Below are 27,617 nucleotides of genomic sequence, written 5' to 3' on the forward strand. Positions count from 1 at the left end.
TGAGCGAAAAATCTCATATACGAACGAAACAATGATAAAACTTCGATTCCAATATAAAATAGATGTTTGATCTTATGAAGTGCAATGTTCTGCATCGATTGGTAACATTTTTCAAACTGTGGCGCAACTATTACTAAAGATTTCACGAAATTAACTTCGCGTATAGCGAAATTCGCGTAAGTCGATTAAGTTTTTCGATAAAAATCATATGAAAACGCCTATTTAAACATAGCAAACAAGTTATATTCTTGTTATATTCTTTATTCTGCATCGATAGAATATAAAATCAATGAAATTGAACGAGATTTCAACTTTTCGTTTTTCGACGATACGCGTATATGAGCGAAAAATCGTATATACGATGCGAAACAATATTAAAACTTTGATTCCAATATAAAATAGATGTTTGATCTTATGAAATGCAATGTTCTGCATCGATTGGTATCATTTTTCAAACTGTGGCTCAAGTATTACTAAAGTTTTCACGAAATTAACTTCGCGTATAGCGAAATTCGCGTATGCCGATTACGTTTTTCGATAAAAATCATATGAAAACGCCTATTTATACATAGTAAAAACGTTATCTTCTTGTTATATTCTTTATTCTGCATCGATAGAATATAAAATCAATGAAATTGAAGGAGATTTCAACTTTTCGTTTTTCGACGATACGCGTATATGAGCGAAAAATCGTATATACGATGCGAAACAATGTTAAAACTTTGATTCCAATATAAAATAGATGTTTGATCTTATGAAATGCAATGTTCTGCATCGATTGGTATCATTTTTCAAACTGTGGCTCAAGTATTACTAAAGATTTCACGAAATTAACTTGGCGTATAGCGAAATTCGCGTATGTCGATTAAGTTTTTCGATAAAAATCATATGAAAACGCCTATTTAAACATAGCAAACACGTTATATTCTTGTTATATTCTTTATTCTGCATCGATAGAATATAAAATCAATGAAATTGAACGAGATTTCAACTTTTCGTTTTTCGACGATACGCGTATATGAGCGAAAAATCGTATATACGATGCGAAACAATGTTAAAACTTTGATTCCAATATAAAATAGATGTTTGATCTTATGAAATGCAATGTTCTGCATCGATTGGTATCATTTTTCAAACTGTGGCTCAAGTATTACTAAAGATTTCACGAAATTAACTTCGCGTATATCGAAATTCGCGTATGTCGATTAAGTTTTTCGATAAATATCATATGAAAACGCCTATTTAAACATAGCAAACACGTTATATTCTTGTTATATTCTTTATTCTGCATCGATAGAATATAAAATCAATGAAATTGAACGAGATTTCAACTTTTCGTTTTTCGACGATACGCGTATATGAGCGAAAATTTGTATATACGATGCGAAACAATGTTAAAACTTTGATTCCAATATAAAATAGATGTTTGATCTTATGAAATGCAATGTTCTGCATCGATTGGTAACATTTTTCAAACTGTGGCGCAGGTATTACAAAAGATTTCACGAATTTAACTTCGCGTATAGCGAAATTCGCGTATGTCGATCAAGTTTTTCGATAAAAATCATATGAAAACGCCTATTTAAACATAGCAAACACGTTATATTCTTGTTATATTCTTTATTCTGCATCGATAGAATATAAAATCAATGAAATTGAACGAGATTTCAACTTTTCGTTTTTCGACGATACGCGTATATGAGCGAAAAATCGTATATACGATGCGAAACAATGTTAAAACTTTGATTCCAATATAAAATAGATGTTTGATCTTATGAAATGCAATGTTCTGCATCGATTGGTAACATTTTTCAAACTGTGGCGCAACTATTACTAAAGATTTCACGAAATTAACTTGGCGTATAGCGAAATTCGCGTATGTCGGTTAAGTTTTTCGATAAAAATCATATGAAAACGCCTATTTAAACATAGCAAACACGTTATATTCTTGTTATATTCTTTATTCTGCATCGGTAGAATATAAAATCAATGAAATTGAACGAGATTTCAACTTTTCGTTTTTCGACGATACGCGTATATGAGCGAAAAATCGTATATACGATGCGAAACAATGTTAAAACTTTGATTCCAATATAAAATGGATGTTTGATCTTATGAAATGCAATGTTCTGCATCGATTGGTATCATTTTTCAAACTGTGGCTCAAGTATTACTAAAGATTTCACGAAATTAACTTCGCGTATAGCGAAATTCGCGTATGTCGATTAAGTTTTTCGATAAAAATCATATGAAAACGCCTATTTAAACATAGCAAACACGTTATATTCTTGTTATATTCTTTATTCTGCATCGATAGAATATAAAATCAATGAAATTGAACGAGATTTCAACTTTTCGTTTTTCGACGATACGCGTATATGAGCGAAAATTTGTATATACGATGCGAAACAATGTTAAAACTTTGATTCCAATATAAAATAGATGTTTGATCTTATGAAATGCAATGTTCTGCATCGATTGGTAACATTTTTCAAACTGTGGCGCAAGTATTACAAAAGATTTCACGAAATTAACTTCGCGTATAGCGAAATTCGCGTATGCCGATTACGTTTTTCGATAAAAATCATATGAAAACGCCTATTTAAACATAGTAAAAACGTTATATTCTTGTTATATTCTTTATTCTGCGTCGATAGAATATAATATCAATGAAATTGAACGAGATTTCAACTTTTCGTTTTTCGACGATACGCGTATATGAGCGAAAAATCGTATATACGATGCGAAACAATGTTAAAACTTTGATTCCAATATAAAATAGATGTTTGATCTTATGAAATGCAATGTTCTGCATCGATTGGTAACATTTTTCAAACTGTGGCGCAAGTATTACAAAAGATTTCACGAATTTAACTTCGCGTATAGCGAAATTCGCGTATGTCGATTAAGTTTTTCGATAAAAATCATATGAAAACGCCTATTTAAACATAGCAAACACGTTATATTCTTGTTATATTCTTTATTCTGCATCGATAGAATATAAAATCAATGAAATTGAACGAGATTTCAACTTTTCGTTTTTCGACGATACGCGTATATGAGCGAAAAATCGTATATACGATGCGAAACAATGTTAAAACTTTGATTCCAATATAAAATAGATGTTTGATCTTATGAAATGCAATGTTCTGCATCGATTGGTAACATTTTTCAAACTGTGGCGCAACTATTACTAAAGATTTCACGAAATTAACTTGGCGTATAGCGAAATTCGCGTATGTCGGTTAAGTTTTTCGATAAAAATCATATGAAAACGCATATTTAAACATAGCAAACACGTTATATTCTTTATTCTGCATCGATAGAATATAAAATCAATGAAATTGAACGAGATTTCAACTTTTCGTTTTTCGACGATACGCGTATATGAGCGAAAAATCGTATATACGATGCGAAACAATGTTAAAACTTTGATTCCAATATAAAATGGATGTTTGATCTTATGAAATGCAATGTTCTGCATCGATTGGTATCATTTTTCAAACTGTGGCTCAAGTATTACTAAAGATTTCACGAAATTAACTTCGCGTATAGCGAAATTCGCGTATGTCGATTAAGTTTTTCGATAAAAATCATATGAAAACGCCTATTTAAACATAGCAAACACGTTATATTCTTGTTATATTCTTTATTCTGCATCGATAGAATATAAAATCAATGAAATTGAACGAGATTTCAACTTTTCGTTTTTCGACGATACGCGTATATGAGCGAAAATTTGTATATACGATGCGAAACAATGTTAAAACTTTGATTCCAATATAAAATAGATGTTTGATCTTATGAAATGCAATGTTCTGCATCGATTGGTAACATTTTTCAAACTGTGGCGCAAGTATTACAAAAGATTTCACGAAATTAACTTCGCGTATAGCGAAATTCGCGTATGCCGATTACGTTTTTCGATAAAAATCATATGAAAACGCCTATTTAAACATAGTAAAAACGTTATATTCTTGTTATATTCTTTATTCTGCGTCGATAGAATATAATATCAATGAAATTGAACGAGATTTCAACTTTTCGTTTTTCGACGATACGCGTATATGAGCGAAAAATCGTATATACGATGCGAAACAATGTTAAAACTTTGATTCCAATATAAAATAGATGTTTGATCTTATGAAATGCAATGTTCTGCATCGATTGGTAACATTTTTCAAACTGTGGCGCAAGTATTACAAAAGATTTCACGAATTTAACTTCGCGTATAGCGAAATTCGCGTATGTCGATTAAGTTTTTCGATAAAAATCATATGAAAACGCCTATTTAAACATAGCAAACACGTTATATTCTTGTTATATTCTTTATTCTGCATCGATAGAATATAAAATCAATGAAATTGAACGAGATTTCAACTTTTCGTTTTTCGACGATACGCGTATATGAGCGAAAAATCGTATATACGATGCGAAACAATGTTAAAACTTTGATTCCAATATAAAATAGATGTTTGATCTTATGAAATGCAATGTTCTGCATCGATTGGTAACATTTTTCAAACTGTGGCGCAACTATTACTAAAGATTTCACGAAATTAACTTGGCGTATAGCGAAATTCGCGTATGTCGGTTAAGTTTTTCGATAAAAATCATATGAAAACGCATATTTAAACATAGCAAACACGTTATATTCTTGTTATATTCTTTATTCTGCATCGATAGAATATAAAATCAATGAAATTGAACGAGATTTCAACTTTTCGTTTTTCGACGATACGCGTATATGAGCGAAAAATCGTATATACGATGCGAAACAATGTTAAAACTTTGATTCCAATATAAAATAGATGTTTGATCTTATGAAATGCAATGTTCTGCATCGATTGGTATCATTTTTCAAACTGTGGCTCAAGTATTACTAAAGATTTCACGAAATTAACTTGGCGTATAGCGAAATTCGCGTATGTCGATTAAGTTTTTCGATAAAAATCATATGAAAACGCCTATTTAAACATAGCAAACACGTTATATTCTTGTTATATTCTTTATTCTGCATCGATAGAATATAGAATCAATGAAATTGAACGAGATTTCAACTTTTCGTTTTTCGACGATACGCGTATATGAGCGAAAAATCGTATATACGATGCGAAACAATGTTAAAACTTTGATTCCAATATAAAATAGATGTTTGATCTTATGAAATGCAATGTTCTGCATCGATTGGTATCATTTTTCAAACTGTGGCTCAAGTATTACTAAAGATTTCACGAAATTAACTTCGCGTATATCGAAATTCGCGTATGTCGATTAAGTTTTTCGATAAATATCATATGAAAACGCCTATTTAAACATAGCAAACACGTGATATTCTTGTTATATTCTTTATTCTGCATCGATAGAATATAAAATCAATGAAATTGAACGAGATTTCAACTTTTCGTTTTTCGACGATACGCGTATATGAGCGAAAATTTGTATATACGATGCGAAACAATGTTAAAACTTTGATTCCAATATAAAATAGATGTTTGATCTTATGAAATGCAATGTTCTGCATCGATTGGTAACATTTTTCAAACTGTGGCGCAAGTATTACAAAAGATTTCACGAATTTAACTTCGCGTATAGCGAAATTCGCGTATGTCGATTAAGTTTTTCGATAAAAATCATATGAAAACGCCTATTTAAACATAGCAAACACGTTATATTCTTGTTATATTCTTTATTCTGCATCGATAGAATATAAAATCAATGAAATTGAACGAGATTTCAACTTTTCGTTTTTCGACGATACGCGTATATGAGCGAAAAATCTCATATACGAACGAAACAATGTTAAAACTTCGATTCCAATATAAAATAGATGTTTGATCTTATGAAATGCAATGTTCTGCATCGATTGGTAACATTTTTCAAACTGTGGCGCAACTATTACTAAAGATTTCACGAAATTAACTTCGCGTACAGCGAAATTCGCGTATGTCGATTAAGTTTTTCGATAAATATCATATGAAAACGCCTATTTAAACATAGCAAACACGTTATATTCTTGTTATATTCTTTATTCTGCATCGATAGAATATAAAATCAATGAAATTGAACGAGATTTCAACTTTTCGTTTTTCGACGATACGCGTATATGAGCGAAAAATCTCATATACGAACGAAACAATGATAAAACTTCGATTCCAATATAAAATAGATGTTTGATCTTATGAAATGCAATGTTCTGCATCGATTGGTAACATTTTTCAAACTGTGGCGCAACTATTACTAAAGATTTCACGAAATTAACTTCGCGTATAGCGAAATTCGCGTAAGTCGATTAAGTTTTTCGATAAAAATCATATGAAAACGCCTATTTAAACATAGCAAACAAGTTATATTCTTGTTATATTCTTTATTCTGCATCGATAGAATATAAAATCAATGAAATTGAACGAGATTTCAACTTTTCGTTTTTCGACGATACGCGTATATGAGCGAAAAATCGTATATACGATGCGAAACAATGTTAAAACTTTGATTCCAATATAAAATAGATGTTTGATCTTATGAAATGCAATGTTCTGCATCGATTGGTATCATTTTTCAAACTGTGGCTCAAGTATTACTAAAGTTTTCACGAAATTAACTTCGCGTATAGCGAAATTCGCGTATGCCGATTACGTTTTTCGATAAAAATCATATGAAAACGCCTATTTATACATAGTAAAAACGTTATATTCTTGTTATATTCTTTATTCTGCATCGATAGAATATAAAATCAATGAAATTGAAGGAGATTTCAACTTTTCGTTTTTCGACGATACGCGTATATGAGCGAAAAATCGTATATACGATGCGAAACAATGTAAAAACTTTGATTCCCATATAAAATAAATGTTTGATCTTATGAAATGCAATGTTCTGCATCGATTGGTAACATTTTTCAAACTGTGGCTCAAGTATTACTAAAGATTTCACGAAATTAACTTGGCGTATAGCGAAATTCGCGTATGTCGATTAAGTTTTTCGATAAAAATCATATGAAAACGCCTATTTAAACATAGCAAACACGTTATATTCTTGTTATATTCTTTATTCTGCATCGATAGAATATAAAATCAATGAAATTGAACGAGATTTCAACTTTTCGTTTTTCGACGATACGCGTATATGAGCGAAAAATCGTATATACGATGCGAAACAATGTTAAAACTTTGATTCCAATATAAAATAGATGTTTGATCTTATGAAATGCAATGTTCTGCATCGATTGGTAACATTTTTCAAACTGTGGCTCAAGTATTACTAAAGATTTCACGAAATTAACTTCGCGTATATCGAAATTCGCGTATGTCGATTAAGTTTTTCGATAAATATCATATGAAAACGCCTATTTAAACATAGCAAACACGTTATATTCTTGTTATATTCTTTATTCTGCATCGATAGAATATAAAATCAATGAAATTGAACGAGATTTCAACTTTTCGTTTTTCGACGATACGCGTATATGAGCGAAAATTTGTATATACGATGCGAAACAATGTTAAAACTTTGATTCCAATATAAAATAGATGTTGGATCTTATGAAATGCAATGTTCTGCATCGATTGGTAACATTTTTCAAACTGTGGCGCAAGTATTACAAAAGATTTCACGAATTTAACTTCGCGTATAGCGAAATTCGCGTATGTCGATTAAGTTTTTCGATAAAAATCATATGAAAACGCCTATTTAAACATAGCAAACACGTTATATTCTTGTTATATTCTTTATTCTGCATCGATAGAATATAAAATCAATGAAATTGAACGAGATTTCAACTTTTCGTTTTTCGACGATACGCGTATATGAGCGAAAAATCGTATATACGATGCGAAACAATGTTAAAACTTTGATTCCAATATAAAATAGATGTTTGATCTTATGAAATGCAATGTTCTGCATCGATTGGTAACATTTTTCAAACTGTGGCGCAACTATTACTAAAGATTTCACGAAATTAACTTGGCGTATAGCGAAATTCGCGTATGTCGGTTAAGTTTTTCGATAAAAATCATATGAAAACGCATATTTAAACATAGCAAACACGTTATATTCTTGTTATATTCTTTATTCTGCATCGATAGAATATAAAATCAATGAAATTGAACGAGATTTCAACTTTTCGTTTTTCGACGATACGCGTATATGAGCGAAAAATCGTATATACGATGCGAAACAATGTTAAAACTTTGATTCCAATATAAAATAGATGTTTGATCTTATGAAATGCAATGTTCTGCATCGATTGGTAACATTTTTCAAACTGTGGCTCAAGTATTACTAAAGATTTCACGAAATTAACTTGGCGTATAGCGAAATTCGCGTATGTCGATTAAGTTTTTCGATAAAAATCATATGAAAACGCCTATTTAAACATAGCAAACACGTTATATTCTTGTTATATTCTTTATTCTGCATCGATAGAATATAAAATCAATGAAATTGAACGAGATTTCAACTTTTCGTTTTTCGACGATACGCGTATATGAGCGAAAAATCGTATATACGATGCGAAACAATGTTAAAACTTTGATTCCAATAAAAAATAGATGTTTGATCTTATGAAATGCAATGTTCTGCATCGATTGGTAACATTTTTCAAACTGTGGCTCAAGTATTACTAAAGATTTCACGAAATTAACTTCGCGTATATCGAAATTCGCGTATGTCGATTAAGTTTTTCGATAAATATCATATGAAAACGCCTATTTAAACATAGCAAACACGTTATATTCTTGTTATATTCTTTATTCTGCATCGATAGAATATAAAATCAATGAAATTGAACGAGATTTCAACTTTTCGTTTTTCGACGATACGCGTATATGAGCGAAAATTTGTATATACGATGCGAAACAATGTTAAAACTTTGATTCCAATATAAAATAGATGTTTGATCTTATGAAATGCAATGTTCTGCATCGATTGGTAACATTTTTCAAACTGTGGCGCAAGTATTACAAAAGATTTCACGAATTTAACTTCGCGTATAGCGAAATTCGCGTATGTCGATTAAGTTTTTCGATAAAAATCATATGAAAACGCCTATTTAAACATAGCAAACACGTTATATTCTTGTTATATTCTTTATTCTGCATCGATAGAATATAAAATCAATGAAATTGAACGAGATTTCAACTTTTCGTTTTTCGACGATACGCGTATATGAGCGAAAAATCTCATATACGAACGAAACAATGTTAAAACTTCGATTCCAATATAAAATAGATGTTTGATCTTATGAAATGCAATGTTCTGCATCGATTGGTAACATTTTTCAAACTGTGGCGCAACTATTACTAAAGATTTCACGAAATTAACTTCGCGTACAGCGAAATTCGCGTATGTCGATTAAGTTTTTCGATAAATATCATATGAAAACGCCTATTTAAACATAGCAAACACGTTATATTCTTGTTATATTCTTTATTCTGCATCGATAGAATATAAAATCAATGAAATTGAACGAGATTTCAACTTTTCGTTTTTCGACGATACGCGTATATGAGCGAAAAATCTCATATACGAACGAAACAATGATAAAACTTCGATTCCAATATAAAATAGATGTTTGATCTTATGAAATGCAATGTTCTGCATCGATTGGTAACATTTTTCAAACTGTGGCGCAACTATTACTAAAGATTTCACGAAATTAACTTCGCGTATAGCGAAATTCGCGTAAGTCGATTAAGTTTTTCGATAAAAATCATATGAAAACGCCTATTTAAACATAGCAAACAAGTTATATTCTTGTTATATTCTTTATTCTGCATCGATAGAATATAAAATCAATGAAATTGAACGAGATTTCAACTTTTCGTTTTTCGACGATACGCGTATATGAGCGAAAAATCGTATATACGATGCGAAACAATGTTAAAACTTTGATTCCAATATAAAATAGATGTTTGATCTTATGAAATGCAATGTTCTGCATCGATTGGTATCATTTTTCAAACTGTGGCTCAAGTATTACTAAAGTTTTCACGAAATTAACTTCGCGTATAGCGAAATTCGGGTATGCCGATTACGTTTTTCGATAAAAATCATATGAAAACGCCTATTTATACATAGTAAAAACGTTATATTCTTGTTATATTCTTTATTCTGCATCGATGGAAAATAAAATCAATGAAATTGAAGGAGATTTCAACTTTTCTCTTTTCGACGATACGCGTATATGAGCGAAAAATCGTATATACGATGCGAAACAATGTTAAAACTTTGATTCCAATATAAAATAGATGTTTGATCTTATGAAATGCAATGTTCTGCATCGATTGGTATCATTTTTCAAACTGTGGCTCAAGTATTACTAAAGATTTCACGAAATTAACTTGGCGTATAGCGAAATTCGCGTACGTCGATTAAGTTTTTCGATAAAAATCATATGAAAACGCCTATTTAAACATAGCAAACACGTTATATTCTTGTTATATTCTTTATTCTGCATCGATAGAATATAAAATCAATGAAATTGAACGAGATTTCAACTTTTCGTTTTTCGACGATACGCGTATATGAGCGAAAAATCGTATATACGATGCGAAACAATGTTAAAACTTTGATTCCAATATAAAATAGATGTTTGATCTTATGAAATGCAATGTTCTGCATCGATTGGTATCATTTTTCAAACTGTGGCTCAAGTATTACTAAAGATTTCACGAAATTAACTTCGCGTATATCGAAATTCGCGTATGTCGATTAAGTTTTTCGATAAATATCATATGAAAACGCCTATTTAAACATAGCAAACACGTTATATTCTTGTTATATTCTTTATTCTGCATCGATAGAATATAAAATCAATGAAATTGAACGAGATTTCAACTTTTCGTTTTTCGACGATACGCGTATATGAGCGAAAATTTGTATATACGATGCGAAACAATGTTAAAACTTTGATTCCAATATAAAATAGATGTTTGATCTTATGAAATGCAATGTTCTGCATTGATTGGTAACATTTTTCAAACTGTGGCGCAAGTATTACAAAAGATTTCACGAATTTAACTTCGCGTATAGCGAAATTCGCGTATGTCGATTAAGTTTTTCGATAAAAATCATATGAAAACGCCTATTTAAACATAGCAAACACGTTATATTCTTGTTATATTCTTTATTCTGCATCGATAGAATATAAAATCAATGAAATTGAACGAGATTTCAACTTTTCGTTTTTCGACGATACGCGTATATGAGCGAAAAATCTCATATACGAACGAAACAATGTTAAAACTTCGATTCCAATATAAAATAGATGTTTGATCTTATGAAATGCAATGTTCTGCATCGATTGGTAACATTTTTCAAACTGTGGCGCAACTATTACTAAAGATTTCACGAAATTAACTTCGCGTACAGCGAAATTCGCGTATGTCGATTAAGTTTTTCGATAAATATCATATGAAAACGCCTATTTAAACATAGCAAACACGTTATATTCTTGTTATATTCTTTATTCTGCATCGATAGAATATAAAATCAATGAAATTGAACGAGATTTCAACTTTTCGTTTTTCGACGATACGCGTATATGAGCGAAAAATCTCATATACGAACGAAACAATGATAAAACTTCGATTCCAATATAAAATAGATGTTTGATCTTATGAAATGCAATGTTCTGCATCGATTGGTAACATTTTTCAAACTGTGGCGCAACTATTACTAAAGATTTCACGAAATTAACTTCGCGTATAGCGAAATTCGCGTAAGTCGATTAAGTTTTTCGATAAAAATCATATGAAAACGCCTATTTAAACATAGCAAACAAGTTATATTCTTGTTATATTCTTTATTCTGCATCGATAGAATATAAAATCAATGAAATTGAACGAGATTTCAACTTTTCGTTTTTCGACGATACGCGTATATGAGCGAAAAATCGTATATACGATGCGAAACAATGTTAAAACTTTGATTCCAATATAAAATAGATGTTTGATCTTATGAAATGCAATGTTCTGCATCGATTGGTATCATTTTTCAAACTGTGGCTCAAGTATTACTAAAGTTTTCACGAAATTAACTTCGCGTATAGCGAAATTCGCGTATGCCGATTACGTTTTTCGATAAAAATCATATGAAAACGCCTATTTATACATAGTAAAAACGTTATCTTCTTGTTATATTCTTTATTCTGCATCGATAGAATATAAAATCAATGAAATTGAAGGAGATTTCAACTTTTCGTTTTTCGACGATACGCGTATATGAGCGAAAAATCGTATATACGATGCGAAACAATGTTAAAACTTTGATTCCAATATAAAATAGATGTTTGATCTTATGAAATGCAATGTTCTGCATCGATTGGTATCATTTTTCAAACTGTGGCTCAAGTATTACTAAAGATTTCACGAAATTAACTTGGCGTATAGCGAAATTCGCGTATGTCGATTAAGTTTTTCGATAAAAATCATATGAAAACGCCTATTTAAACATAGCAAACACGTTATATTCTTGTTATATTCTTTATTCTGCATCGATAGAATATAAAATCAATGAAATTGAACGAGATTTCAACTTTTCGTTTTTCGACGATACGCGTATATGAGCGAAAAATCGTATATACGATGCGAAACAATGTTAAAACTTTGATTCCAATATAAAATAGATGTTTGATCTTATGAAATGCCATGTTCTGCATCGATTGGCATCACTTTTCAAACTGTGGCTCAAGTATTACTAAAGATTTCACGAAATTAACTTGGCGTATAGCGAAATTCGCGTATGTCGGTTAAGTTTTTCGATAAAAATCATATGAAAACGCCTATTTAAACATAGCAAACACGTTATATTCTTGTTATATTCTTTATTCTGCATCGATAGAATATAAAATCAATGAAATTGAACGAGATTTCAACTTTACGTTTTTCGACGATACGCGTATATGAGCGAAAATTCGTATATACGATGCGAAACAATGTTAAAACTTTGATTCCTATATAAAATATATGTTTGATCTTATGAAATGCAATGTTCTGCATCGATTGGTAACATTTTTCAAACTGTGGCGCAAGTATTACTAAAGTTTTCACGAAATTAACTTCGCGTATAGCGAAATTCGCGTATGCCGATTACGTTTTTCGATAAAAATCATATGAAAACGCCTATTTATACATAGTAAAAACGTTATCTTCTTGTTATATTCTTTATTCTGCATCGATAGAATATAAAATCAATGAAATTGAAGGAGATTTCAACTTTTCGTTTTTCGACGATACGCGTATATGAGCGAAAAATCGTATATACGATGCGAAACAATGTTAAAACTTTGATTCCAATATAAAATAGATGTTTGATCTTATGAAATGCAATGTTCTGCATCGATTGGTATCATTTTTCAAACTGTGGCTCATGTATTACTAAAGATTTCACGAAATTAACTTGGCGTATAGCGAAATTCGCGTATGTCGATTAAGTTTTTCGATAAAAATCATATGAAAACGCCTATTTAAACATAGCAAACACGTTATATTCTTGTTATATTCTTTATTCTGCATCGATAGAATATAAAATCAATGAAATTGAACGAGATTTCAACTTTTCGTTTTTCGACGATACGCGTATATGAGCGAAAAATCGTATATACGATGCGAAACAATGTTAAAACTTTGATTCCAATATAAAATAGATGTTTGATCTTATGAAATGCAATGTTCTGCATCGATTGGTATCATTTTTCAAACTGTGGCTCAAGTATTACTAAAGATTTCACGAAATTAACTTGGCGTATAGCGAAATTCGCGTATGTCGATTAAGTTTTTCGATAAAAATCATATGAAAACGCCTATTTAAACATAGCAAACACGTTATATTCTTGTTATATTCTTTATTCTGCATCGATAGAATATAAAATCAATGAAATTGAACGAGATTTCAACTTTTCGTTTTTCGACGATACGCGTATATGAGCGAAAAATCGTATATACGATGCGAAACAATGTTAAAACTTTGATTCCAATATAAAATAGATGTTTGATCTTATGAAATGCAATGTTCTGCATCGATTGGTAACATTTTTCAAACTGTGGCGCAAGTATTACAAAAGATTTCACGAATTTAACTTCGCGTATAGCGAAATTCGCGTATGTCGATTAAGTTTTTCGATAAAAATCATATGAAAACGCCTATTTAAACATAGCAAACACGTTATATTCTTGTTATATTCTTTATTCTGCATCGATAGAATATAAAATCAATGAAATTGAACGAGATTTCAACTTTTCGTTTTTCGACGATACGCGTATATGAGCGAAAAATCTCATATACGAACGAAACAATGTTAAAACTTCGATTCCAATATAAAATAGATGTTTGATCTTATGAAATGCAATGTTCTGCATCGATTGGTAACATTTTTCAAACTGTGGCGCAACTATTACTAAAGATTTCACGAAATTAACTTCGCGTACAGCGAAATTCGCGTATGTCGATTAAGTTTTTCGATAAATATCATATGAAAACGCCTATTTAAACATAGCAAACACGTTATATTCTTGTTATATTCTTTATTCTGCATCGATAGAATATAAAATCAATGAAATTGAACGAGATTTCAACTTTTCGTTTTTCGACGATACGCGTATATGAGCGAAAAATCTCATATACGAACGAAACAATGATAAAACTTCGATTCCAATATAAAATAGATGTTTGATCTTATGAAATGCAATGTTCTGCATCGATTGGTAACATTTTTCAAACTGTGGCGCAAGTATTACTAAAGATTTCACGAAATTAACTTCGCGTATAGCGAAATTCGCGTAAGTCGATTAAGTTTTTCGATAAAAATCATATGAAAACGCCTATTTAAACATAGCAAACAAGTTATATTCTTGTTATATTCTTTATTCTGCATCGATAGAATATAAAATCAATGAAATTGAACGAGATTTCAACTTTTCGTTTTTCGACGATACGCGTATATGAGCGAAAAATCGTATATACGATGCGAAACAATGTTAAAACTTTGATTCCAATATAAAATAGATGTTTGATCTTATGAAATGCAATGTTCTGCATCGATTGGTATCATTTTTCAAACTGTGGCTCAAGTATTACTAAAGTTTTCACGAAATTAACTTCGCGTATAGCGAAATTCGCGTATGCCGATTACGTTTTTCGATAAAAATCATATGAAAACGCCTATTTATACATAGTAAAAACGTTATCTTCTTGTTATATTCTTTATTCTGCATCGATAGAATATAAAATCAATGAAATTGAAGGAGATTTCAACTTTTCGTTTTTCGACGATACGCGTATATGAGCGAAAAATCGTATATACGATGCGAAACAATGTTAAAACTTTGATTCCAATATAAAATAGATGTTTGATCTTATGAAATGCAATGTTCTGCATCGATTGGTATCATTTTTCAAACTGTGGCTCTAGTATTACTAAAGATTTCACGAAATTAACTTGGCGTATAGCGAAATTCGCGTATGTCGATTAAGTTTTTCGATAAAAATCATATGAAAACGCCTATTTAAACATAGCAAACACGTTATATTCTTGTTATATTCTTTATTCTGCATCGATAGAATATAAAATCAATGAAATTGAACGAGATTTCAACTTTTCGTTTTTCGACGATACGCGTATATGAGCGAAAAATCGTATATACGATGCGAAACAATGTTAAAACTTTGATTCCAATATAAAATAGATGTTTGATCTTATGAAATGCCATGTTCTGCATCGATTGGCATCACTTTTCAAACTGTGGCTCAAGTATTACTAAAGATTTCACGAAATTAACTTGGCGTATAGCGAAATTCGCGTATGTCGGTTAAGTTTTTCGATAAAAATCATATGAAAACGCCTATTTAAACATAGCAAACACGTTATATTCTTGTTATATTCTTTATTCTGCATCGTTAGAATATAAAATCAATGAAATTGAACGAGATTTCAACTTTACGTTTTTCGACGATACGCGTATATGAGCGAAAATTCGTATATACGATGCGAAACAATGTTAAAACTTTGATTCCTATATAAAATATATGTTTGATCTTATGAAATGCAATGTTCTGCATCGATTGGTAACATTTTTCAAACTGTGGCGCAAGTATTACAAAAGATTTCACGAATTTAACTTCGCGTATAGCGAAATTCGCGTATGTCGATTAAGTTTTTCGATTAAAATCATATGAAAACGCCTATTTAAACATAGCAAACACGTTATATTCTTGTTATATTCTTTATTCTGCATCGATAGAATATAAAATCAATGAAATTGAACGAGATTTCAACTTTTCGTTTTTCGACGATACGCGTATATGAGCGAAAAATCTCATATACGAACGAAACAATGTTAAAACTTCGATTCCAATATAAAATAGATGTTTGATCTTATGAAATGCAATGTTCTGCATCGATTGGTAACATTTTTCAAACTGTGGCGCAACTATTACTAAAGATTTCACGAAATTAACTTGGCGTATAGCGAAATTCGCGTATGTCGGTTAAGTTTATCGATAAAAATCATATGAAAACGCCTATTTAAACATAGCAAACACGTTATATTCTTTTTATATTCTTTATTCTGCATCGATAGAATATAAAATCAATGAAATTGAACGAGATTTCAACTTTTCGTTTTTCGACGATACGCGTATATGAGCGAAAAATCTCATATACGAAAGAAACAATGTTAAAACTTCGATTCCAATATAAAATAGATGTTTGATCTTATGAAATGCAATGTTCTGCATCGATTGGTAACATTTTTCAAACTGTGGCGCAACTATTACTAAAGATTTCACGAAATTAACTTGGCGTATAGCGAAATTCGCGTATGTCGGTTAAGTTTTTCGATAAAAATCATATGAAAACGCCTATTTAAACATAGCAAACACGTTATATTCTTGTTATATTCTTTATTCTGCATCGATAGAATATAAAATCAATGAAATTGAACGAGATTTCAACTTTTCGTTTTTCGACGATACGCGTATATGAGCGAAAAATCGTATATACGATGCGAAACAATGTTAAAACTTTGATTCCAATATAAAATAGATGTTTGATCTTATGAAATGCAATGTTCTGCATCGATTGGTATCATTTTTCAAACTGTGGCTCAAGTATTACTAAAGATTTCACGAAATTAACTTCGCGTACAGCGAAATTCGCGTATGTCGATTAAGTTTTTCGATAAATATCATATGAAAACGCCTATTTAAACATAGCAAACACGTTATATTCTTGTTATATTCTTTATTCTCCATCGATAGAATATAAAATCAATGAAATTGAACGAGATTTCAACTTTTCGTTTTTCGACGATACGCGTATATGAGCGAAAATTTGTATATACGATGCGAAACAATGTTAAAACTTTGATTCCAATATAAAATAGATGTTTGATCTTATGAAATGCAATGTTCTGCATCGATTGGTATCATTTTTCAAACTGTGGCTCAAGTATTACTAAAGTTTTCACGAAATTAACTTCGCGTATAGCGAAATTCGCGTATGTCGATTACGTTTTTCGATAAAAATCATATGAAAACGCCTATTTATACATAGTAAAAACGTTATATTCTTGTTATATTCTTTATTCTGCATCGATAGAATATAAAATCAATGAAATTGAAGGAGATTTCAACTTTTCGTTTTTCGACGATACGCGTATATGAGCGAAAAATCGTATATACGATGCGAAACAATGTTAAAACTTTGATTCCAATATAAAATAGATGTTTGATCTTATGAAATGCAATGTTCTGCATCGATTGGTAACATTTTTCAAACTGTGGCTCAAGTATTACTAAAGATTTCACGAAATTAACTTGGCGTATAGCGAAATTCGCGTATGTCGATTAAGTTTTTCGATAAAAATCATATGAAAACGCCTATTTAAACATAGCAAACACGTTATATTCTTGTTATATTCTTTATTCTGCATCGATAGAATATAAAATCAATGAAATTGAACGAGATTTCAACTTTTCGTTTTTCGACGATACGCGTATATGAGCGAAAAATCGTATATACGATGCGAAACAATGTTAAAACTTTGATTCCAATATAAAATAGATGTTTGATCTTATGAAATGCCATGTTCTGCATCGATTGGCATCACTTTTCAAACTGTGGCTCAAGTATTACTAAAGATTTCACGAAATTAACTTGGCGTATAGCGAAATTCGCGTATGTCGGTTAAGTTTTTCGATAAAAATCATATGAAAACGCCTATTTAAACATAGCAAACACGTTATATTCTTGTTATATTCTTTATTCTGCATCGATAGAATATAAAATCAATGAAATTGAACGAGATTTCAACTTTTCGTTTTTCGACGATACGCGTATATGAGCGAAAATTCGTATATACGATGCGAAACAATGTTAAAACTTTGATTCCTATATAAAATATATGTTTGATCTTATGAAATGCAATGTTCTGCATCGATTGGTAACATTTTTCAAACTGTGGCGCAAGTATTACAAAAGATTTCACGAATTTAACTTCGCGTATAGCGAAATTCGCGTATGTCGATTAAGTTTTTCGATTAAAATCATATGAAAACGCCTATTTAAACATAGCAAACACGTTATATTCTTGTTATATTCTTTATTCTGCATCGATAGAATATAAAATCAATGAAATTGAACGAGATTTCAACTTTTCGTTTTTCGACGATACGCGTATATGAGCGAAAAATCTCATATACGAACGAAACAATGTTAAAACTTCGATTCCAATATAAAATAGATGTTTGATCTTATGAAATGCAATGTTCTGCATCGATTGGTAACATTTTTCAAACTGTGGCGCAACTATTACTAAAGATTTCACGAAATTAACTTGGCGTATAGCGAAATTCGCGTATGTCGGTTAAGTTTTTCGATAAAAATCATATGAAAACGCCTATTTAAACATAGCAAACACGTTATATTCTTTTTATATTCTTTATTCTGCATTGATAGAATATAAAATCAATGAAATTGAACGAGATTTCAACTTTTCGTTTTTCGACGATACGCGTATATGAGCGAAAAATCTCATATACGAAAGAAACAATGTTAAAACTTCGATTCCAATATAAAATAGATGTTTGATCTTATGAAATGCAATGTTCTGCATCGATTGGTAACATTTTTCAAACTGTGGCGCAAGTATTACAAAAGATTTCACGAATTTAACTTCGCGTATAGCGAAATTCGCGTATGTCGATTAAGTTTTTCGATAAAAATCATATGAAAACGCCTATTTAAACATAGCAAACACGTTATATTCTTGTTATATTCTTTATTCTGCATCGATAGAATATAAAATCAATGGAATTGAACGAGATTTCAACTTTTCGTTTTTCGACGATACGCGTATATGAGCGAAAAATCTCATATACGAACGAAACAATGTTAAAACTTCGATTCCAATATAAAATAGATGTTTGATCTTATGAAATGCAATGTTCTGCATCGATTGGTAACATTTTTCAAACTGTGGCGCAACTATTACTAAAGATTTCACGAAATTAACTTGGCGTATAGCGAAATTCGCGTATGTCGGTTAAGTTTTTCGATAAAAATCATATGAAAACGCATATTTAAACATAGCAAACACGTTATATTCTTGTTATATTCTTTATTCTGCATCGATAGAATATAAAATCAATGAAATTGAACGAGATTTCAACTTTTCGTTTTTCGACGATACGCGTATATGAGCGAAAATTTGTATATACGATGCGAAACAATGTTAAAACTTTGATTCCAATATAAAATAGATGTTTGATCTTATGAAATGCAATGTTCTGCATCGATTGGTAACATTTTTCAAACTGTGGCGCAAGTATTACAAAAGATTTCACGAAATTAACTTCGCGTATAGCGAAATTCGCGTATGCCGATTACGTTTTTCGATAAAAATCATATGAAAACGCCTATTTAAACATAGTAAAAACGTTATATTCTTGTTATATTCTTTATTCTGCGTCGATAGAATATAATATCAATGAAATTGAACGAGATTTCAACTTTTCGTTTTTCGACGATACGCGTATATGAGCGAAAAATCTCATATACGAACGAAACAATGTTAAAACTTCCATTCCAATATAAAATAGATGTTTGATCTTATGAAATGCAATGTTCTGCATCGATTGGTAACATTTTTCAAACTGTGGCGCAACTATTACTAAAGATTTCACGAAATTAACTTGGCGTATAGCGAAATTCGCGTATGTCGGTTAAGTTTTTCGATAAAAATCATATGAAAACGCCTATTTAAACATAGCAAACACGTTATATTCTTGTTATATTCTTTATTCTGCATCGATAGAATATAAAATCAATGAAATTGAACGAGATTTCAACTTTTCGTTTTTCGACGATACGCGTATATGAGCGAAAAATCGTATATACGATGCGAAACAATGTTAAAACTTTGATTCCAATATAAAATAGATGTTTGATCTTATGAAATGCAATGTTCTGCATCGATTGGTATCATTTTTCAAACTGTGGCTCAAGTATTACTAAAGTTTTCACGAAATTAACTTCGCGTATAGCGAAATTCGCGTATGCCGATTACGTTTTTCGATAAAAATCATATGAAAACGCCTATTTATACATAGTAAAAACGTTATCTTCTTGTTATATTCTTTATTCTGCATCGATAGAATATAAAATCAATGAAATTGAAGGAGATTTCAACTTTTCGTTTTTCGACGATACGCGTATATGAGCGAAAAATCGTATATACGATGCGAAACAATGTTAAATCTTTGATTCCAATATAAAATAGATGTTTGATCTTATGAAATGCAATGTTCTGCATCGATTGGTATCATTTTTCAAACTGTGGCTCAAGTATTACTAAAGATTTCACGAAATTAACTTGGCGTATAGCGAAATTCGCGTATGTCGATTAAGATTTTCGATAAAAATCATATGAAAACGCCTATTTAAACATAGCAAACACGTTATATTCTTGTTATATTCTTTATTCTGCATCGATAGAATATAAAATCAATGAAATTGAACGAGATTTCAACTTTTCGTTTTTCGACGATACGCGTATATGAGCGAAAAATCGTATATACGATGCGAAACAATGTTAAAACTTTGATTCCAATATAAAATAGATGTTTGATCTTATGAAATGCCATGTTCTGCATCGATTGGCATCACTTTTCAAACTGTGGCTCAAGTATTACTAAAGATTTCACGAAATTAACTTGGCGTATAGCGAAATTCGCGTATGTCGGTTAAGTTTTTCGATAAAAATCATATGAAAACGCCTATTTAAACATAGCAAACACGTTATATTCTTGTTATATTCTTTATTCTGCATCGATAGAATATAAAATCAATGAAATTGAACGAGATTTCAACTTTTCGTTTTTCGACGATACGCGTATATGAGCGAAAATTCGTATATACGATGCGAAACAATGTTAAAACTTTGATTCCAATATAAAATATATGTTTGATCTTATGAAATGCAATGTTCTGCATCGATTGGTAACATTTTTCAAACTGTGGCGCAACTATTACTAAAGATTTCACGAAATTAACTTGGCGTATAGCGAAATTCGCGTATGTCGGTTAAGTTTTTCGATAAAAATCATATGAAAACGCCTATTTAAACATAGCAAACACGTTATATTCTTTTTATATTCTTTATTCTGCATCGATAGAATATAAAATCAATGAAATTGAACGAGATTTCAACTTTTCGTTTTTCGACGATACGCGTATATGAGCGAAAAATCTCATATACGAAAGAAACAATGTTAAAACTTCGATTCCAATATAAAATAGATGTTTGATCTTATGAAATGCAATGTTCTGCATCGATTGGTAACATTTTTCAAACTGTGGCGCAACTATTACTAAAGATTTCACGAAATTAACTTGGCGTATAGCGAAATTCGCGTATGTCGGTTAAGTTTTTCGATAAAAATCATATGAAAACGCCTATTTAAACATAGCAAACACGTTATATTCTTGTTATATTCTTTATGCTGCATCGATAGAATATAAAATCAATGAAATTGAACGAGATTTCAACTTTTCGTTTTTCGACGATACGCGTATATGAGCGAAAAATCGTATATACGATGCGAAACAATGTTAAAACTTTGATTCCAATATAAAATAGATGTTTGATCTTATGAAATGCAATGTTCTGCATCGATTGGTATCATTTTTCAAACTGTGGCTCAAGTATTACTAAAGATTTCACGAAATTAACTTCGCGTACAGCGAAATTCGCGTATGTCGATTAAGTTTTTCGATAAATATCATATGAAAACGCCTATTTAAACATAGCAAACACGTTATATTCTTGTTATATTCTTTATTCTCCATCGATAGAATATAAAATCAATGAAATTGAACGAGATTTCAACTTTTCGTTTTTCGACGATACGCGTATATGAGCGAAAAATCGTATATACGATGCGAAACAATGTTAAAACTTTGATTCCAATATAAAATGGATGTTTGATCTTATGAAATGCAATGTTCTGCATCGATTGGTATCATTTTTCAAACTGTGGCTCAAGTATTACTAAAGATTTCACGAAATTAACTTCGCGTATAGCGAAATTCGCGTATGTCGATTAAGTTTTTCGATAAAAATCATATGAAAACGCCTATTTAAACATAGCAAACACGTTATATTCTTGTTATATTCTTTATTCTGCATCGATAGAATATAAAATCAATGAAATTGAACGAGATTTCAACTTTTCGTTTTTTGACGATACGCGTATATGAGCGAAAATTCGTATATACGATGCGAAACAATGTTAAAACTTTGATTCCAATATAAAATATATGTTTGATCTTATGAAATGCAATGTTCTGCATCGATTGGTAACATTTTTCAAACTGTGGCGCAAGTATTACAAAAGATTTCACGAATTTAACTTCGCGTATAGCGAAATTCGCGTATGTCGATTAAGTTTTTCGATTAAAATCATATGAAAACGCCTATTTAAACATAGCAAACACGTTATATTCTTGTTATATTCTTTATTCTGCATCGATAGAATATAAAATCAATGAAATTGAACGAGATTTCAACTTTTCGTTTTTCGACGATACGCGTATATGAGCGAAAAATCTCATATACGAACGAAACAATGTTAAAACTTCGATTCCAATATAAAATAGATGTTTGATCTTATGAAATGCAATGTTCTGCATCGATTGGTAACATTTTTCAAACTGTGGCGCAACTATTACTAAAGATTTCACGAAATTAACTTCGCGTACAGCGAAATTCGCGTATGTCGATTAAGTTTTTCGATAAATATCATATGAAAACGCCTATTTAAACATAGCAAACACGTTATATTCTTGTTATATTCTTTATTCTCCATCGATAGAATATAAAATCAATGAAATTGAACGAGATTTCAACTTTTCGTTTTTCGACGATACGCGTATATGAGCGAAAAATCGTATATACGATGCGAAACAATGTTAAAACTTTGATTCCAATATAAAATAGATGTTTGATCTTATGAAATGCAATGTTCTGCATCGATTGGTATCATTTTTCAAACTGTGGCTCAAGTATTACTAAAGATTTCACGAAATTAACTTCGCGTACAGCGAAATTCGCGTATGTCGATTAAGTTTTTCGATAAATATCATATGAAAACGCCTATTTAAACATAGCAAACACGTTATATTCTTGTTATATTCTTTATTCTCCATCGATAGAATATAAAATCAATGAAATTGAACGAGATTTCAACTTTTCGTTTTTCGACGATACGCGTATATGAGCGAAAATTTGTATATACGATGCGAAACAATGTTAAAACTTTGATTCCAATATAAAATAGATGTTTGATCTTATGAAATGCAATGTTCTGCATCGATTGGTAACATTTTTCAAACTGTGGCGCAAGTATTACAAAAGATTTCACGAAATTAACTTCGCGTATAGCGAAATTCGCGTATGCCGATTACGTTTTTCGATAAAAATCATATGAAAACGCCTATTTAAACATAGTAAAAACGTTATATTCTTGTTATATTCTTTATTCTGCGTCGATAGAATATAATATCAATGAAATTGAACGAGATTTCAACTTTTCGTTTTTCGACGATACGCGTATATGAGCGAAAAATCGTATATACGATGCGAAACAATGTTAAAACTTTGATCCCAATATAAAATAGATGTTTGATCTTATGAAATGCAATGTTCTGCATCGATTGGTAACATTTTTCAAACTGTGGCGCAAGTATTACAAAAGATTTCACGAATTTAACTTCGCGTATAGCGAAATTCGCGTATGTCGATTAAGTTTTTCGATAAAAATCATATGAAAACGCCTATTTAAACATAGCAAACACGTTATATTCTTGTTATATTCTTTATTCTGCATCGATAGAATATAAAATCAATGAAATTGAACGAGATTTCAACTTTTCGTTTTTCGACGATACGCGTATATGAGCGAAAAATCTCATATACGAACGAAACAATGTTAAAACTTCGATTCCAATATAAAATAGATGTTTGATCTTATGAAATGCAATGTTCTGCATCGATTGGTAACATTTTTCAAACAGTGGCGCAACTATTACTAAAGATTTCACGAAATTAACTTGGCGTATAGCGAAATTCGCGTATGTCGGTTAAGTTTTTCGATAAAAATCATATGAAAACGCCTATTTAAACATAGCAAACACGTTATATTCTTGTTATATTCTTTATTCTGCATCGATAGAATATAAAATCAATGAAATTGAACGAGATTTCAACTTTTCGTTTTTCGACGATACGCGTATATGAGCGAAAAATCGTATATACGATGCGAAACAATGTTAAAACTTTGATTCCAATATAAAATAGATGTTTGATCTTATGAAATGCAATGTTCTGCATCGATTGGTATCATTTTTCAAACTGTGGCTCAAGTATTACTAAAGATTTCACGAAATTAACTTCGCGTATAGCGAAATTCGCGTATGCCGATTACGTTTTTCGATAAAAATCATATGAAAACGCCTATTTATACATAGTAAAAACGTTATCTTCTTGTTATATTCTTTATTCTGCATCGATAGAATATAAAATCAATGAAATTGAAGGAGATTTCAACTTTTCGTTTTTCGACGATACGCGTATATGAGCGAAAAATCGTATATACGATGCGAAACAATGTTAAAACTTTGATTCCAATATAAAATAGATGTTTGATCTTATGAAATGCAATGTTCTGCATCGATTGGTATCATTTTTCAAACTGTGGCTCAAGTATTACTAAAGATTTCACGAAATTAACTTGGCGTATAGCGAAATTCGCGTATGTCGATTAAGTTTTTCGATAAAAATCATATGAAAACGCCTATTTAAACATAGCAAACACGTTATATTCTTGTTATATTCTTTATTCTGCATCGATAGAATATAAAATCAATGAAATTGAACGAGATTTCAACTTTTCGTTTTTCGACGATACGCGTATATGAGCGAAAAATCGTATATACGATGCGAAACAATGTTAAAACTTTGATTCCAATATAAAATAGATGTTTGATCTTATGAAATGCCATGTTCTGCATCGATTGGCATCACTTTTCAAACTGTGGCTCAAGTATTACTAAAGATTTCACGAAATTAACTTCGCGTATAGCGAAATTCGCGTATGTCGGTTAAGTTTTTCGATAAAAATCATATGAAAACGCCTATTTAAACATAGCAAACACGTTATATTCTTGTTATATTCTTTATTCTGCATCGATAGAATATAAAATCAATAAAATTGAACGAGATTTCAACTTTTCGTTTTTCGACGATACGCGTATATGAGCGAAAAATCGTATATACGATGCGAAACAATGTTAAAACTTTGATTCCAATATAAAATAGAAGTTTGATCTTATGAAATGCAATGTTCTGCATCGATTGGTATCATTTTTCAAACTGTAGCGCAAGTATTACAAAAGATTTCACGAATTTAACTTCGCGTATAGCGAAATTCGCGTATGTCGATTAAGTTTTTCGATTAAAATCATATGAAAACGCCTATTTAAACATAGCAAACACGTTATATTCTTGTTATATTCTTTATTCTGCATCGATAGAATATAAAATCAATGAAATTGAACGAGATTTCAACTTTTCGTTTTTCGACGATACGCGTATATGAGCGAAAAATCTCATATACGAACGAAACAATGTTAAAACTTCGATTCCAATATAAAATAGATGTTTGATCTTATGAAATGCAATGTTCTGCATCGATTGGTAACATTTTTCAAACTGTGGCGCAACTATTACTAAAGATTTCACGAAATTAACTTGGCGTATAGCGAAATTCGCGTATGTCGGTTAAGTTTATCGATAAAAATCATATGAAAACGCCTATTTAAACATAGCAAACACGTTATATTCTTTTTATATTCTTTATTCTGCATCGATAGAATATAAAATCAATGAAATTGAACGAGATTTCAACTTTTCGTTTTTCGACGATACGCGTATATGAGCGAAAAATCTCATATACGAACGAAACAATGTTAAAACTTCGATTCCAATATAAAATAGATGTTTGATCTTATGAAATGCAATGTTCTGCATCGATTGGTAACATTTTTCAAACTGTGGCGCAACTATTACTAAAGATTTCACGAAATTAACTTGGCTTATAGCGAAATTCGCGTATGTCGGTTAAGTTTTTCGATAAAAATCATATGAAAACGCCTATTTAAACATAGCAAACACGTTATATTCTTTTTATATTCTTTATTCTGCATCGATAGAATATAAAATCAATGAAATTGAACGAGATTTCAACTTTTCGTTTTTCGACGATACGCGTATATGAGCGAAAAATCGTATATACGATGCGAAACAATGTTAAAACTTTGATTCCAATATAAAATAGATGTTTGATCTTATGAAATGCAATGTTCTGCATCGATTGGTATCATTTTTCAAACTGTGGCTCAAGTATTACTAAAGATTTCACGAAATTAACTTCGCGTACAGCGAAATTCGCGTATGTCGATTAAGTTTTTCGATAAATATCATATGAAAACGCCTATTTAAACATAGCAAACACGTTATATTCTTGTTATATTCTTTATTCTCCATCGATAGAATATAAAATCAATGAAATTGAACGAGATTTCAACTTTTCGTTTTTCGACGATACGCGTATATGAGCGAAAATTTGTATATACGATGCGAAACAATGTTAAAACTTTGATTCCAATATAAAATAGATGTTTGATCTTATGAAATGCAATGTTCTGCATCGATTGGTAACATTTTTCAAACTGTGGCGCAAGTATTACAAAAGATTTCACGAAATTAACTTCGCGTATAGCGAAATTCGCGTATGCCGATTACGTTTTTCGATAAAAATCATATGAAAACGCCTATTTAAACATAGTAAAAACGTTATATTCTTGTTATATTCTTTATTCTGCGTCGATAGAATATAATATCAATGAAATTGAACGAGATTTCAACTTTTCGTTTTTCGACGATACGCGTATATGAGCGAAAAATCGTATATACGATGCGAAACAATGTTAAAACTTTGATCCCAATATAAAATAGATGTTTGATCTTATGAAATGCAATGTTCTGCATCGATTGGTAACA

This window comes from Vespa crabro, chromosome 1 (assembly GCF_910589235.1).
Source record: "Vespa crabro chromosome 1, iyVesCrab1.2, whole genome shotgun sequence".
NCBI lineage: Eukaryota > Metazoa > Arthropoda > Insecta > Hymenoptera > Vespidae > Vespa > Vespa crabro.